Below are 17,654 nucleotides of genomic sequence, written 5' to 3'. Positions count from 1 at the left end.
TTAGACAAGCAAAAAAAACAAAAAGACGTAATTAACAAAATTAAAATAAAATAAAATAAGACAATAACAAACAAAGAGCAAAACAGAAAAATACTAAATATAACAACTACAAAATATGTTGTACTGTCATGTGTGCGGTTGTGGCGTATGCAAAAGGACTTCATTCAGCTTATGCCACAGCCGCAATTGACTGTGGCGCTGGTTTTCAATGAGCCCTGATTGGGCTTTGGTTGCTAGTTTTTTGTTTTTAATATTTCTTACTAAATATTAGAGTTTAGAGAGATTTTACTATTACCTTTCAACAATATTTGTTATACAAGTTTTATAAGGAGCAATCAAAATTAAACTTCTAAATGAAAATTATATCTATTTTAGTTTTCTTATAAATAAGAAAACCCAAAAATGCTCTCCATTTATATGAAGCCAGCGTTATAAAAAATTTTGTGCTTATTTGCAAATGGTGTGAATACGATAATGATGAAGTGATTTGTGCTCTATTTGCGCTTGCAGTTATTTCATTCCTTTATCTATGACATTACAAATTGGAACGCGAACGTGATAACAGTGTGTGCAATATTTTTAGTAATAACAAGATGCACTTCTCATCAATTAATGTGTTTACAGCAAAGGCAAAAGTTTCATATCAACGAGTCTGCACCTTGTCTGGGAAATTTATTCTTTACTAATAGGGTTGTACATTCCTTACTACCTCAGGGGTACCATCTACATCAACTTGTTCAAATACTTACCCTTAGCGGCAGGCTTTGAAGTTGAATTGAACTTCTAAAATAGTACATTAATGCAAGCGTATAGTAATCGCCTTTAAAAACGCGATGTTTCCGACTTCGGGAGGGTTATGTTTTTCAAGTGTATGTATGTATGCATGTCCATTTCTTTTTCACGCGGTGCAGTATAAACGGCAAGATTGATTTTGACACATGAGGTGTCGTTAGATTCGTCCTGATTGTGGGAATGTAATAGGGTATCAAATTAATCAAAATTCCCCCTCACTATTTTTATGATATCTTTTTATCATATTCTTTTTTATCTTTCCAGCTAAATATTTTTACAGTCGGAATTTTATTTTTATTTTATTTATTTAAACAATTTTTAGACTTGTTATTTAACAATGTTAAGTAAACAGACAATGTTTCATTCACGGTAAAAGCCTCTGCAATGGTTATAAGGCTTCACTTAGTAGGCACAGAAGTGACTGTAGTAACGTTCCTATCGCACTTCCTGTAAAACAGTAACTAACTTCACATTTTCTAAAATTTACTGATAACTAAGTAATTAAAAGTTTTATTCTTTGTTTGATGATATTAAATGATGAATGATATTAAATGTTACAATACAACAAGCATGAATGCAAGATGTATCTCTGTTTTTGTGTATAAATTTCATTGTTTTTTCACATTTTTAGCAGTTGAATCTGTGTTTCACCGTAGGTGCGATATACTGGATTTCGTATTTCAGAATTTGAGCTGTACGTCACGTAAATCTCGTTCTGTAACAGAGTTATATTCATGTAATAAATAGGCAGAGGGCAACAAGGTATACGACGATCAGCGGTCAAGTTGTCAGTCAAGTTGGTATTAAGAAAGAAATCTTTTGTTATTAAGCAAAATCACAGAGCATGGCTTATTATCTACTAAAGCGAAAAACAATCGCTAAGTCAAAACAACGTTGTTGATAAAATTGAAGCATCGCCGTCTAGCACACATATCGCCCAAGTGCATTCAATACCTTGGCGCTCTGTAGTGGACACGCGAAACTGGAATATTTAGTTATATTTTCCCCAATTTATCGGAAATTTGGGTGCAAATGGTGCTATTATAAATCCAAAGAGCTTCCCAACATGAGAAGCTCTTTGGAGGCGTCGCGAGGCGGTGGCGCTCCTCGAGTGTGGTGTGCCACACCACAGGTAACCGCCAGAGAATTGTAGCACAGTTCCAAAACCAATCGCTTTCAATTCATTAAATAATGGGGTTGATGGTATCAAATTAGCATTAAACTTTTAGCACAAATCCTCTTACGTATAAATTACAAGACGGAGAGGGAGTAGTAAAACTGCAATATCATATACGAAGACGATGCTTCCTTAGTAGCTTTCTACGAAGTACATCTCCACGTAAATAATAATAATAATTTGATGTATAGTAAAAAAAAAAAAAGATCAAATATTCAGGTATTAATTAGCACATGTCGTGCGTGTAGTATAGAGTCAGTCGTTGCACTCTACTTGCGCTTGCACTTATTTCATTCAGTGTAATCGTCATTAATCTACGACAATACAATTACGCGTTGTTACGTTGACGCGCACGCAATACGCAACTAGGAGGTGTGGTAGAGAAATTATCATTGTTTAATGAATGAACTTTACATGTGGGTTTTTGAAATTAGGTATTAAAATTTTTTGACTTTATAAATCAAACTTGTTTTCTTTGTAGCTTCAGAGTCACAGCCATGAACGACACTCGTGTTATTGTCCTACTGCAGGGCAAAGGCTTTATAATTTTTTTATGGTTACTGTAATGACGGGATGAACAAGTCATGCGCCTGGTAGTAAACGACACGTTTGTCCATAGTAGTTGCAGTGCCACACAGAGCTATAAATTGCAAAGATCTAGAAAAACTGCCACAGCGCCCATCTCCCTGAGACATAAGTTGACAAATCCTATGTGCCTGCAATTTCACTAGCACCCTTAACGCTTCAAAACCGGAGCTCAGTAACGCTCACATTACTGCTTGGCGGCAGAAGTACTAATTAAGTAGGTAGGTAAGTACTTCCCTGAACTCTTTTGCAATGAGCTCTACAACTACTAAAGAATAAAAATGCAAAATCTAACACAAAGAAAAATTCCTTCTATCTGGCAGGATTCGAACCTGCGTCTGTGTGTCAAATTAGGACCACTTATGGCGATAAAAGCCGGAAAAAAACCAATACAAAACATCTGTAACAAACACTTAGAGAAAAGAAGAGAAATTCGGGTTATTCCCATATGATCCCCTAAAACCGATCACCTGGGGGATCCGTTTTATTTTATATCATTTTCTATTCCCATAGGATCCCTTGCTTCTTAGAAGTTTATTATTTGATATAATTTTATGATAATTATAACATTTATTATTTTTTGTGACTCTTGATTTGCAATATTTCAATATCAATTAATTACCTGTCAAAAAATTGATTGACTGTAATAATTATAACATTTGCTCAATAAATGAATATTTGATTTCAAAACTTCTTTTTCTCTTGACTGTACTTACCTTACAAATACAACGAGGGGATTCGTTGGGAGTTCCAAACTATAGAGGAGACCAGTTGGGATTTACAATTGACGGTGGATCAGTTTAGGCAATCAGACGGGAATAACCCAGAAATTCATAAGAACTGCTTACTCGACCTGCAGCTCCGTAGGTAGAAAGGTGGCCCGATGGTGGATTTTTATCTTTGTATTAGTAATAAATAATATCAAACGAAATATTTCTTATTGCATTAAACAATTGTATACAATTGTATTCAACAATGAACATACTACTAAGTTAACAAAAGACTGCGAAATACGAAGCCCTGTTCAAAAGTAATCAATTGGTTACATCGGTGGCAAAAACTTTTACTATAAATTAAAGCCATGTATTCGATATGCATAACGACAGCTTTTTATTTGTACTTTAAGTAACATAGCGTAAAATAATACTGCATTGCGGTAAAATGTTCGCGGAATTGACAAAGTTTTCGAACAGTCCTACCTTCAAAAGCTTTTCGTAGGATAGCTTATCTTTTACATTCCGCACTTTTTACATTTAAATTTTTCTCTGCTATTATTAAAAATGTTTACAAGCCTTCAAGTATATCAAGTCATTGATAACAAATGACTGATATACATGAAGGTGGCATTAAAATCCGGTTATGCCGGGTACAACTTATTTTTTCAAAGGACATTGGTTAATGACAATCTGTTAAAAGTCGACACCACCTCAGCTCGAATTCAATTTTTTCCCGCACTAGCATTAGTAGTAGGTTAATTTTGCTTGGGCCAAGCGGCAGGGACACTGGCTTCATTTCAAATTTTTTTTACAAACGAAATTAAAACCCTTTGGAAAATGTATATCGTATACTACATGTGTTCTATTTAGTTCAGTTGATATAAAAAAATATTGGTATTATGTAAGGTACCTATTGTATGCAGCCGGTTTTCTAGTAAAATTTCGAGGTAAGTTTGAGTTTTTTCTATAGTGAAAATTTTTTGGAATCGTGTTTTCACACCGTATAGAAATTCACTCAATTTTGCTATATGTATAATTTTAATACATATATATAATATATATATAAATAATAATTTTTACATAAACTGCCTCCGTGACCGAACGGTTACCATGCCGGACAGCCACGCAGAGGTCCCAGGTTCGATTCCCGGACCGGAAGAAATATTTGTATGGCATACATTTATTTCTCTCGTGAGTTTGGGTGTAATTTGTGGTTGTCTATGTGTGTGTCCATGGCACCCGTGACACAGGGTTTCCCTAGTGCGTGTTGAGTGTGTGTGAGTTATTATATATTTTTTCCAAGGTGATGGATTCAACACTCACTGTTATGCAGAATCAACCAAAGCCACTTGAGGTTGTATCGACTTAAGTACCTACATAAACTCGTATGTGCTATACAATAAGAAATTATTTTTCTTTATATTATTCACACAAAAAACAAATCTAGTTTTGTTTCCCAAATTCTTTATCGAATCGATCACATGATTAAATTCATTACATAACAATGTTGCTGCAATTATTGTGTATGTTCTTATTGTGTCAATAGTTTACAGGGAATTTAAAACGCTATTTCAGACCGCAACTCGTGAGATGTTGGCTGGTGGTAGAGCGATAAAATTGCGAAAGGTAGTTTTGAACAAGGTATAGACTGGTAAAAACACACAGACAATGACAAAATACACCCAAACTCACGAGAGACATAAAATAAGGCCATACAAATAGTTCCGGCCACGGAGGCAGCAAAAAAATAGAAGACATTGTTGGTAACAAGAGTTTTCTTACGGAAACAAGTATCATTCTAAATAATATTTTGGTAACAATAATGAAATCACTTTTTTTATTGCAGACTGTTTTTCTCATTTACCATATCGTCATTTTGCTGACAACTGGTTGTAGCTACCGTTATAGTTCATTTCACATAGAATGGGTACGGTGACGTTTGAGATTTGAAATTTCTAGATATGTAGTGATATAAAGTCGAATGAAAAAAAAATCAATACCTTATCGATATAATTTGCAACGAAGTCTGAATCGATTTATAGACAATAATTTAAGAACAAATAATAAACTAATTAAAAAGGATTCAATTATTATGTTATTTTAGTTATTAAAAAACAGCACAAGAAATAAAAAAAATGAACGACAACCAAATAAAAAGTCAACAACAAAGCATAAAATCCAAATCACACAAAGCTCAATACAAAAAAAACGACCCACACACAAGATATAATGCACTATAACATGGACGCGAGATATACAATTGCCGATTCGGTTTATCGATTCTATGGTGTAAATAAATCACTATGGCTAAATATTCCGTTTTACGCATCAAGTAGTTACTTACTTACTTAACATACTATATAATTTCTAGTTAAAACTACAACTCGACAAATCGACGCCTTACATTCTCAAACTCGTATCTTATAAAGAGTGATTATTCAGGAGATAGCAAAACTCTTTTTTTTTTTTATATCTTATCAAGGGTGTTAATTTGGATGCATTACTTTAAGAATAGGTGAAAGCCTGTGTGTAAATATGCAGGAATTGTGATGTGTAATGAGCCTGCAGCATTTGTATATACAATCCATTTTTTACATTTCAGTAACATTGTGCTTTAAGATACGAGTTTGAGAAAGTAAGGCGACGAAATATTGTTTGTTTTTGGCAACTATTTCTTTTTGTAACCTGGTTGAAAGATTAGTTAAGAATAGTAAGCAGGCAAAGTAAATATTTGAAATGTCACAGTACCCATCCTATGTGAAATGGACAGTAGACTTTTTAATATGTAATGCATGTTAGGTTTAATAATTCGCACATTGAGCTGTAGTTCGTGCCAAATACGTTGCATTAATGAGTTCTATATATATATATATATATGTATAAAAAAGGTGGACATACGGCTACTGTGGATAACGTTCGCTTTTGGAAGCTGAGTGAAGAGGGTTTGACATTGGCACGTCTGGTGACTACTACAATACTCCCCCTAAAAAAAGGGAATAAATTACTGTTACACCCTACGTTTTACTCAGTTTGCCGACTTCGGTGTTTAAATTGTTCGCACTGTGGGCGTTGTTTGCGAAGATCCTGAATGCGATTCCCCGGCAGGATCAATTTGGGATCTAAACTGGTTCTGATTAGGGTGTCCTGGGAGGTAATTGATTTGACTGTGTGACGCATTATTATTATTATACTTATCGACAAAAATAAATATAGGATTTATTTCGGGCGTTCTATTTAGTCAAGTTAGCCTGCGTGCAATCATACCATTAACGTGCAAATGTGTGATGAAAAACATTGTATGTTTCACGGGCGGTACGGGAGTTACGAGACTCGACTCCGAATTTTATTAATTTAATTCTAATAGACTCCTTCGTAGTTCCTTATTTACCGCCCTTAATGCCCAATGAGCTATTACATAGTAACCAATTGTGTGTGGCCAAAAAATGTGGCCAATTATATTAATCTCGTATTTTATAGACCTTTGTAATAATCTGGCGTCTTAAATTTAGCACCGTTAATGTTTATTTCAATGCTGTTAGATACAGTCAAGTACATTAAGTTTGACACTTTGTACCGTTCTTAAACTATAAACTTACTCAAGCGAAAGTACCATTCACAGTAAGATTACAACTGTATATAGCATTAGCCGAGAGTACAATATGCTACGGTCTAAGCAGCTATGGGCGTACTTTTAAATCGTATATTGATCGGATTTATAGTCTTCATCTCAAAATTTTAAAGCAACTGGTACCGTTCAAAATTAAAAAAAATTTAGAAATGACGATCAAAGACTATTTAATCACTGTAAAGTGCTACCAATACAAAAACGATTAAATCTAGTTTTGTTGACAGAAAACTATATAATAATAAGAATAACTTCAAATTTAATAAAAATTTAAAGAACTTTGGAATAGTCACACGTCAGGTCACCCAAGAGACTATCATTACCGTAGGAGCTCGAAATTTTTATGGTGCTCGTACGACCAATTACTTGGTTCCTAGACTTATTAACACGCTACCACTGCATTTAAAACAAAAAAATAATCAAAAAAATATATAATATACCATCAAATGTTTTTCTTATCTGTAACTTAGTAATATATATTCATGTAAAAAAGTAACATAATAATAATATTTATAGTACATATTTACTAATTTAATATTTATAGTACGCGCGTATAGCGCTGAGAGTAGAACTGGTTTCCTTTGAATAGCGCGCGCTCTGATGCGGCGGTAAATCGGTGGCTTGCATAACTTTTTGTTAATATTAATTTGCGTTATACCTTCATTATATATTTTTTTTTAGTATATTGTCTACGTTTAATAAAATTGTTATTTTATGTATTATGAGCCCTACGCCCCACCTACGGTGGGGTCGGGCTCGACCTGTCGCTTTCAGATTACGGGGTGTGCTTATGCTCTTCGGTAGCATAGTGATTAGTACTATGGGCGCTTGATGAGGAAGTTCCATATTCTTATTTGAGCCAATTTATGAAAAAAATATTTTTAAGTTGGTCCTGGTCAGGGTATTCCGGGTATTGCCTTCAGAATTATCGTTACTCTGGTACTCATAGTACAGGAAATTCCCTAATTTGAGACCAGAAATTTGAAGTGATTGTCTGGCATTTTTTCCCTAAATACTTCTCTTCTTGGCATAGCTTCCAATAAAAAGAATCTAACGACGAAGAGAGACGGTCGAGATACAACAACGCTATAAGCTGTATAAAGATATTATTTCCACTACATCGGGAAGTATGCCTTATATTTTGAACAATTGTGAAATCTAGTCCCCGAATACTACCTACGTAAGGTGGCGCGCGGACGCTTCGGGCTTCGCCCTCCGCTACACCTCGGCCTACGGCCTCGGCACTTATGATTTAAAAAAAATTAACATAGCTCGTTAATGGCGGCCATATTGATAAATGGCAAAAAGTAAATTTTGACTGCAAATTATTATTAAAGACCTATAGAGGTCCCCACATGCCGATTTTCAGCTGAAATAAAGCAAATTTCCATGTGCCGCCAAAAAGTTTGTATGGCAGACATATTGAAAATGGCGAAAAATAAATGTTGACCGCAAATTTTTATTAAACACCCATAGACTCCCCCACATGCCGATTTTCAATCGAATTAGAGCACAGACACACACAGAGAACACTTCTATGGCAGCCATATTGAAAAATGGCGAAACACCAAATTTGATCACAAATTAGTATTTCATTTAGCCAATTTTCAGAATCGCAGCTATTTTTAACGGAAAAAATACTTATATGTCAGCCATATTAAAAAATGGCGAAAAGAAATGTTTGGCCCCAAATTATGATTAAGGACTCCTTAAGACCCTCGCATGCCAATTTTCAGCCGGATCGAAGCAAGTTTTTCTTCGGCCGCCATTTTGAAACCGCCATTTTGAATTTTTTAACCCAAGCAGTTGACCAGCGTTACCCTCTATGACATTCCTTCAAGGATCTCCTACCTATCTCTAGGTTTCCGTGATAGGAGGCTTTGAAATTTGTATGGCGGCCATCTTGTTTATTTGAATTTCGAACATTTTTTACTTCCCGCGGACATTGACCAGGGTGTATCTCATAAAAATGCACAAAAATCCCCCCCATGTATTATAGTTTTTGCAGGCCGTTGATCACTCGTTTACATTTTCCACATTCAGGTCTTTTCATATTTGACTCTTTGCCTTGGAGTCTAGTACAACGGTATAAATATGTTTTTTCTACCATATCGGGAAATATGCGTTATATTTTTCTAAGTGAGTTGTATGTACCTTTAGTTGTAGTTGTGCTAAACTTGTACCTTTCTATATTTCGTATATAATTTACATTTTAACAAGAACAGGCAAATTTTATTATTTGTATTAAAATGAATTGATAAAATTGAAATTAGACCTCCTCTTTGTATTTTACATAAATAGTTCTAAATGCAGTGTATGATTGCATGAATTCACAAAGATTGACAATGCAAATGAACCTATACCCAGCAGTCGGATGAATAATGGGCCAATGATGATGCAAATAAAACACTTTTGTCTAAAAAAATATTTTTACTGATTTTGTTATGATTAACATATAAGTGCGTATTCGACCGCCATCTCACCTGCATGATGGAACATGCACACCTAAATAGTGCCTATTCACTCTCGCCTTGAAAAGGCTTAAGTTACACCGTTCGGGGAACAAGTCTACAGGCAGGGAATTCCACTCAATAGCCGTGCACCATATACGTAAAAGCAGAAGCGCAACGCTTCGTGCGAATTCTTGAATATCTATAGAATAGAAATTTTTAGATATATATGATGTTAGAGGAGTTGCAACACTCATACAAATCTGTTTAGGTTTAAGAGTGTAAAGTAAAACCGTGTTAATGTTTTTGTAATTATTAAATAAATAAAAAAATAAAATAAAAAATAAAAAAACGTAAGCGGCATAAAGCTTGATTAAATCTTACGTGTCAAGTTTGACTTGCTATTGACCCTGTACGTAGTGCAGTTAGGTTGGTAGGTGTGATCCGTGCTTTTATTCTACAACGCCTGTGGTTGGTACTTGTTAAATGTCAGATCGTATGGAAACAGCTGCGACGAGACGATGAATTTTCTCACACGGAAAAGATGTTCCCTAATATTTTCTGTGTGAGAAAATTCGTTTTTCATGTCCTTTCTAATAAACGCTACAAACTATATTACATACATTTCCATTGATATTCATAATTGCTATTTATGAATTTAAAACGATCATGAAGCAAGGTGACCCGTTTAGCTCTTGCAGGCTGTTTCGATCTATGATATCGATATTTTGGGGAAGAAAGAGCGTAAGTACAGTTAACACAAGGCGAAGACAAACAAACACTTTGTAAAAGTTTTGGTTCTTATATTTGTCATTTTTATACCTGTTTACTTTAAAAAAAAAGATGAATAACTAACAGACCACGCATGCATGCATTGAGTTATTGCATGAAAATTGAACACAATACCAAGAACGCTTTTTACGCCTTTTCTTCCCCGAAGTATTCATATTTGAAATAAATATAGTAAATGATAAATGAGTACAAATGTTTATTTACAAAGAGCAACCTCCACTTTCTTACTCATACGTCTCAGGGGACATCTTTCTTAAATTAAGTAAGGAATATGCCTTACGAATTAGTGGTAGAGTTTAATCAATGTAACGATTTCAAATGTAGCTAAAGGTTTTTGAGTTTGAACAATTTAGAAGGAAATTAAGCCAAGTCGTGGTTCATACAATACATATTCGAGTGAGATATAATAAACATATATTGTTATTCCACACCTAGATATAACAAACCCGTTATATGCAAAAAACCTGTAGCAACAAAAAAAAAACGTATTGTATTTCGGAGCTAAAGCGGAGTGCTAGCGAGTTATCGCGATCTATTTTTAGCGGTGACTCGAGTTTGTTTTTATCAAAACCATTTGAAGTGGTGCGACGCGAAATACAGAAATGTTGTTGCGTCGTCATTTGGGTTAATACTATTGTATAAGCTTAATTTTCGTAATAAAAATACGGATAAGGGTAAATAATTGTGTCAGGTACTACGTACTATGTGTGCAACCGTAACCAAACTAACTCGGGAACCTCAAAGATACCCGAGTTTTATTACAGTGGCACTCACAGTAAGTCTGATCTGAGACATTATTTTTACCCTTGCTCGTAGTTGTATTGCGAAAATTTTCTTAATTGATCTTATCCCACCACTGAATGGATCCTAAAAGACAGGAAACGACCACGCGGCAGACCAAAGCGTCGATGGAGCGACGAGTTAGACGCGCACTTAAAAGATTGGACCTCAGTGGCGCTGAACAGAGAGGAGTGGAGAGAGGGGAGGGAGGCTTTAGCCCAGCAGTGGGATATTATAGGCTTTAAAAAAAATCTTATTCGGAATGAAACTCGGGAAATCTTCGTCTAATGCCCAGACTGCTAACTGCTGATACAGGAGTTCGTCTGGAAGATGTCTACTTTGGTATTGAGTCACAGTGAACTGGTTTTAAACTACAAATTCTTTCTTTTCAGTATCTTTACATCGAGTTTACGGTGTCTATTACCGCAAACAACTGCGTAAGCATTTACTTTGTATAGCAAAGTCGCCTGCTTATCGGTATTCTACAGGATATATCACGGAGAGTGAGCGATGGAATTGAATAATTTGATTATGCCTTTCTATCACCGGGGGACTAGACGTGGGCAGGGATTCCACCCCTATGTTGTGGATATTCCCAGGATAAGTACGAAGCGTTTCGCTTCCACATTCATATGGCGAGGGGCTAGAGAGTAGAATTCCCTACCTGCGGACTTGTTCCCCGAACGCTATTACTTGGACCTTTTCAAGGCGAAAGTGAATAGGCATTATTTAGGTATGCATACTACATCGTCGACCTCATTATTACTTTCCGTCAGGTGAGATGGAGGTTAAATGCCCACTTACTTTCTTTATAAAAAAAATTGTACAGTGCCCCTAGCGGCCACAGGAAGTAATAAAAATCGCATAGAAACTGTCGCTAGAGGCCATCGAAAAAAGTGGATAATTACGTAATTTTTCTGAGCTCACCTCATATTTAGAACTTTATATAGCACTAATAACATCCTACTGAATGGTGATGTAATACGAACATTAGCACAAATAATAATCCTAATGATTGACTGTATTATTCCAGGCTTAGTATTGCTACTAATACTTAACCTAATACATTAAATAAAGTAATAAGTGTAACTAATGATAATTACTGCAGATATCTCTGAAACAAACAATGTACAAAGGTTTTCATGATTTTTATTTAATTATAATGTCTCATATTAGTGTACATGTCTATCCATATCTCCATTGTTTTATTCTACCTCTACATCTTGTACAGACTTATCAACAAAATATAATTTATTACAATTGATAGAGCGGTTACATGGAGCAAGTTTTAGCAGCGATACAAATGCGCGTTTGTGAAAGACTCTTGCGATTTATAGCCGGTTTCATGGATGCATACGCGCAACTGCATGAATGCAAACGCACGACTGCATGGATGCAGTCCTTTATGTTGAATCATTAAAAACGTGCATCGCGTTTGCATGGCTAGTGTATCGCTGTAGTCGCCGTTTGGAAGTGTTCATAGATACACTACAATAAAATATTCTATAACTTGAAAACTCCTTGTAACAGAGTTCGTCCAGGGAAGTACTGCCCCTCACTATTCCTATTTCTGCCGCCAAGCAGTTGTGTGAGCGGTATTATGTTCCAATTTTGAAAAACTACAGACATGAAACAGGGAGAGTCGTGTACAGCAGCAGTGCCCCTCAATCTTTGCGATTAAATCTTTGAGAGGCACTGCAACTGTGAATTGTTCTTCTTACACGCATGTCGTTACAAGTTCTTATGCAATTATCTCTCTTTTTATGAATAAAACAACATGAATAAATCGACTTCCTAGGTTTTCGCGATTGTTACACATAGGAAATGAAGCTATTTTTCCGTATATTTGTTTTTTCAGACAAACCGACGTTTCGGGCCCTTTACCGGTCCCATGGTCACGATTGACGATTGGTGCATTGTGAAGTGCAAGAGGTGCAACATTCCAATTTACGCCACATTTAATAATTTGTAAAACTTAATGTAGCGTAAATTGGAATTTTTTCTTTGTAAAATTAAAAATAAGGTATTTAATTAATAACTATTGTAACTATAGTAAAAAGTAGGGTGGTTTGCATTAATATTAGACATAACTGGTTGAAGACTAACACCTCAGTCAACCGTGACCATGAGACCTGTAAAGGGCCCGAAACGTCGGTTTGTTTGAAAAAACAAATATACGCGATTTAAATCCGGAAAAATAGTTTCATTTGCAACATGAATAAAGCCAAATCTATTTTGTGATGAAAATCTCATACGTAGACAAGTTTTTACAGGACGAAATAACTGAGTTGTCATAAATCATCGTAAGATGTTACATCAAGGAAAAAAATATGAGATTGCAGCTCAATTTCATATCAATTAAGCTAATAACGCATTGTGACGTAGTTTCTGTATTACGTTGGAACATTGCACTGAGAAATATGCTATTTGACGTTTTTTCACGTTTTTGCTATTGTTACAATACGTACCAACTTTTATTTTAGTATAAAAATTATTGGATTTTAAATAGAAACGCATTTCATTAGTTAATCAATCTCGATTCTGATTGACAACGAATGTCGGAATATCAACAAATCGTAGCCTGTGCATATGCACAACAGTATCTCGTCTATATTGATCTTTAGTCAGAGTTTCTACAGAAACCTATCATTCACCAAACAAATGATAAATTTGTTAAGTAAAGAGACGCCTCCATTATATTTAATCTAACTAAACAAATATTTGATTATGCTACCAGAGTCGTTATTTGCGGCGCGTATTAGCATGCACGGCTCGACACACCTAAGAAGGTGAGTACAATTTATGGAAATAAAAACAAGTGCAAATAACATTTATTATCGCTATGAGTAAATCAACAAAATTTTACAACAAAAAATAAATCTATACATTTCATGAACTATAATATAGATTATAGATAAAAAAGACTCTTTTTGTTAATTACAACCTCATCAGTAGAACAACAACAATAAACAAATTACTAATGTTCCCTAAATATTTACCGTAAAAACTTTACAGAAAACTACACAATAACGCCATCTTACGAATACGAAGAAAACAACATATTAAAAACGCCATCTAGCGGAGTTGTATCTTACCATTAAGTACAGTATTTTAGACACCGCGAACGGCGAAGATATTCGTAAGACTACTGCTCTACAACGTTCATATAAATTACTGTAGATGGCGCTGCACTACATAGCCGAAAAACTTCTTTTTGTTGAAAATTAACATGTTGAAAATTAACAAACTGTGAGAGTCATTGTGCGTAGGTTTGAGAAATATGAAAATTTATTTGCTTAATATCATTTATTTAAATGAAACTGAAGTAAACGAAGACAAAATGGGTGAAGCACAATTTGCACGCAAGTCGGTAGGGCAATGTAAATATATAATATATATATGTTTAAATTAAATCATTTAAAAAATTAACTAAATATAAAAATTAAAAAAGGAAAAGAAACTAAAAATGAACCAACCGCCCGAACAGGGACTTGAACCCTGGACCCTTGGATTAAAAGTCCAATGCTCTACCGACTGAGCTATCCGGGCTCATGACTACACTGTCGTAAAACCTGGCCACATTGAGATAGCTTTTATTGCACCATATGACACAAGATTGTACCGAAATTAGGTAATGTTATTTTTTTAGAATACAAGTTTATTAATTGCCATCGTTCGAATATTCTAGATAATTACTCAGTAATGATAGAAGGGTCATTGTATACATTAGCTACAGTATTATCGTAACCAACATAAGAATTACTTTAGTTTAGCTATTCGACGCCAGATGACGCTATATGTGCGATCCTCAACTTTTTTCCATCGGGCGTTTCCTAGTCTAGGTTTTGGGTTTAAATCCTAACCTAAAAACACAACTATCGACCCGATATGACCTAAAAAGAAATAATGATAACAAAGTTAATATTACGACGTAAATATACTTCGATGACGTGAATATTTAGTTAACCGCTTTATATTCGTATTAAGTCAATGGGGAAACATGAGATTCTTGTAATAAAGATGAAAGACGTTCTCACGGAAAATATGTTATTATTCTTAACGTAAATAACTATGAAGATGGTCAGAAATTAGCGAATATTAAGAGACAAATATTATTAAAAAACACACTCGATTCTGTAGCCTTGCCATCAAACCATGTAGAGCTTCAAACGCTGAGGACATTCTGCTCACGACGGCTTCATTTTCGCTAAAAATGTGTCGTTGTTTCATTAAAATAAAAATAGTCTACGAGGAATTTTATGTAAAAAAAAACTAATGTTACCTGATACAAGACATGTTTAAACGTGTCAATTTAATTGCAGGTCAATAAAATCTGCCTGATATCCAAGTCATGGTGATTCATCTTAAATCGGGAGTTCGTGTCGAAAAGAAAAAACATTTTAAAACAACAATACCCACTACCGAAGACATTGACTTCAAATAACACATTATTCCAAATTCAAAACACGTAGATACTAAGGAGTAAGTAGCGAAATCAAGCTAAGTTTACACGAGTGCGTTAGTGGAACCTAACAGAGCCGTGAAAACAGGTGCTATTAAAAACTCTGTCTAGTGGTGAAAACTGAGACTTTCAAGAAGCAAGACATTTCTGTGGCTACGTACTCCTTGGTTTCCTTTGAAATACAGATATGCCATTAATGGAGTAAGGTCTTTTTCCGTCGGTTCCTTTATATTAAACATTTTGCTTGTAAATCTCTAACATTGGTCTAGTTATTTATTGAGCCTCCATGACGGATTTTGATTTATGTTCGTTCAATTTAACACAAATAAGACAAAAGTTCAGAAACATGTTGCATTACATTACTCAACCACAAAACGTATTTAATTGTTATATAAATACTACATCTATATTTAGTTGAATCATTTATAGATATTGGAGACAGGAAAAAGACTTCACTGACCTAAATGCGATCTGAATTAGATAATGAATGATGCTTAATAACGCTTTGTTACTCATAATCACATAATTAATTAATAAAACAACCTTTATTTCGACGACTCCTGTAGCCCAACGGCCAACGGTTAGCAATGTAGGCGTTAAGACGAGAAGGTATCGGGTTCAATTCCCGGCAAGACCAATTTAGTGAAAAAACTAATTCTGGTGTGGGTTCGAAGTGAATATCGTAGCTCCAGGTACTCAAAATACTAGGTAAAGGTTAAATAACGGCTAAATGTATTCTTTTGAGACCGATTGGGAGCATTGATAATCCAGCCTACTGTTTACAAACCACTAAATAATATTATGGCAAATATTTATGGACACTCGTATATTTTTATGTTTTGGAAGGCACTTTGTTGTCCCTTTTATGTTTATTATAGAAATTAAACCGAGCATGTCGAACACGCCTCTCATAGGGTTCCATAGCCGTTACACAAAGCGGTTCAATAAGAATCTGTTACATCTTTACGTATGCAATAAGCGTTACTTTGAAACGTTGTTTTAAAAAAAACACTGATCTTTGCTGTGTGTTCTGCCCTCCTTGTCATTACTAACGTGTCCGCATATCGGTAGCTTTAGAGATATTGACACCTAGTTTTATTGTTACCTAAACAAAGTCAATTACGGCCCATTTACATGGGGCGAATTGACGAGTCATTCCACAAAGCCACGCCAGTCTAGTGAAAAGTGCGAAATTCTCAACGTTCATCTACTCTACAGACAGTATTATAATAAGTTTCTTTAAGATTATCAAACGACAAGGCAAACAAGTGGAGTGGTTCAGGGTGCACGTTCACACAAGGCCATTACATGAACCAATTCAATGCACATGTGGTACGGGAAGGTATTGGCCCGAAAAATTAGAAATCGTTTTAATTTAGTGGATTGTCGTTATAACTGGTCTGGAGACATTAATTTTTTTTTAATAATAACGCACACACTCAAGGCATTAGATAAACCCTGTGTGGCGGGTGCCATGGACACACACAGACAACCACAAATTACACTCAAACTCACGAGAAAAATAAATGTTGATGGTTACAAATAGTTCCCCCGGTCCGGGAATCGAACCTGGGACCACTACGTAGCAGTCCATGCATGGTAACCGTTCGGCCACAGAGGCAGTTATGGATTGTCTTTGTTTACACGACGCCAATTATGGCTTGACTTAACGGAATGGCTCGTCGATTGGCCCCGTGTAAACGGTCCTTCGCGCTGATTTTGCTTAACAATAAAACTGAAACCAAATAAGTTACGAAAAAAAAACCGCTTACAGGGAGTTGTAGATCTCGTTTTGCTCATTCCAGATTTGTTAATAACTCAATTTGTATAAAAATACAGATTACGTCACTAATAGGTGTTAAGGATATATATATATATATATATAAGGATAAGGTTTTAGCTTCTCTCTCTCTCTCTCGGTTTTAGCTTTTTTAGTTTCTTTCCAACATTACAAAGGCAAGTGGGCCGTTAAATCCATTATTATTTAAGTTTCCACTCACGATCTTTCAATCCCATTCCGTAGCCATAAATGAACTAAAAATCTTAAAGTATTAACAAATTCGTCAATAAGCATCATTTTATATTTATAAGACTCACGTTGCATCCCGTACACTGTCATACCTGTAACAAATGGAATGTTGGTCAGTTAGTGCGTGTTTAGCAAGTGTTAGTAACATGTTTGTGGATAACGTTTTAAATACATTTTTAACCTTACTATCAACTGTATAAAAATAATATCTACTGTATCTACTAAATCTACTGTAATAATTGACAA

General features: G+C 35.0%; 1 protein-coding gene and 1 non-coding gene across 3 annotated transcripts in view; both read right to left on the bottom strand.

Annotated features, from left to right (window-relative positions):
• LOC113230210 (protein bunched, class 2/F/G isoform-like) overlaps positions 1–17,654 on the bottom strand; it is a 172,685-nt gene that overhangs the window by 98,831 nt on the left and 56,200 nt on the right. The window lies entirely within an intron of this gene.
• Trnak-uuu lies at positions 14,394–14,466 on the bottom strand. The gene has a single exon. It is a non-coding gene; the product is annotated as a tRNA-Lys (tRNA).

The sequence above is a fragment of the Hyposmocoma kahamanoa genome, unplaced genomic scaffold (assembly GCF_003589595.1).
Source record: "Hyposmocoma kahamanoa isolate Upper Pololo Valley unplaced genomic scaffold, ASM358959v1 63, whole genome shotgun sequence".
Taxonomy (NCBI): Eukaryota; Metazoa; Arthropoda; class Insecta; order Lepidoptera; family Cosmopterigidae; genus Hyposmocoma; species Hyposmocoma kahamanoa.
This window is presented reverse-complemented; position numbering and strand designations above follow the sequence as displayed.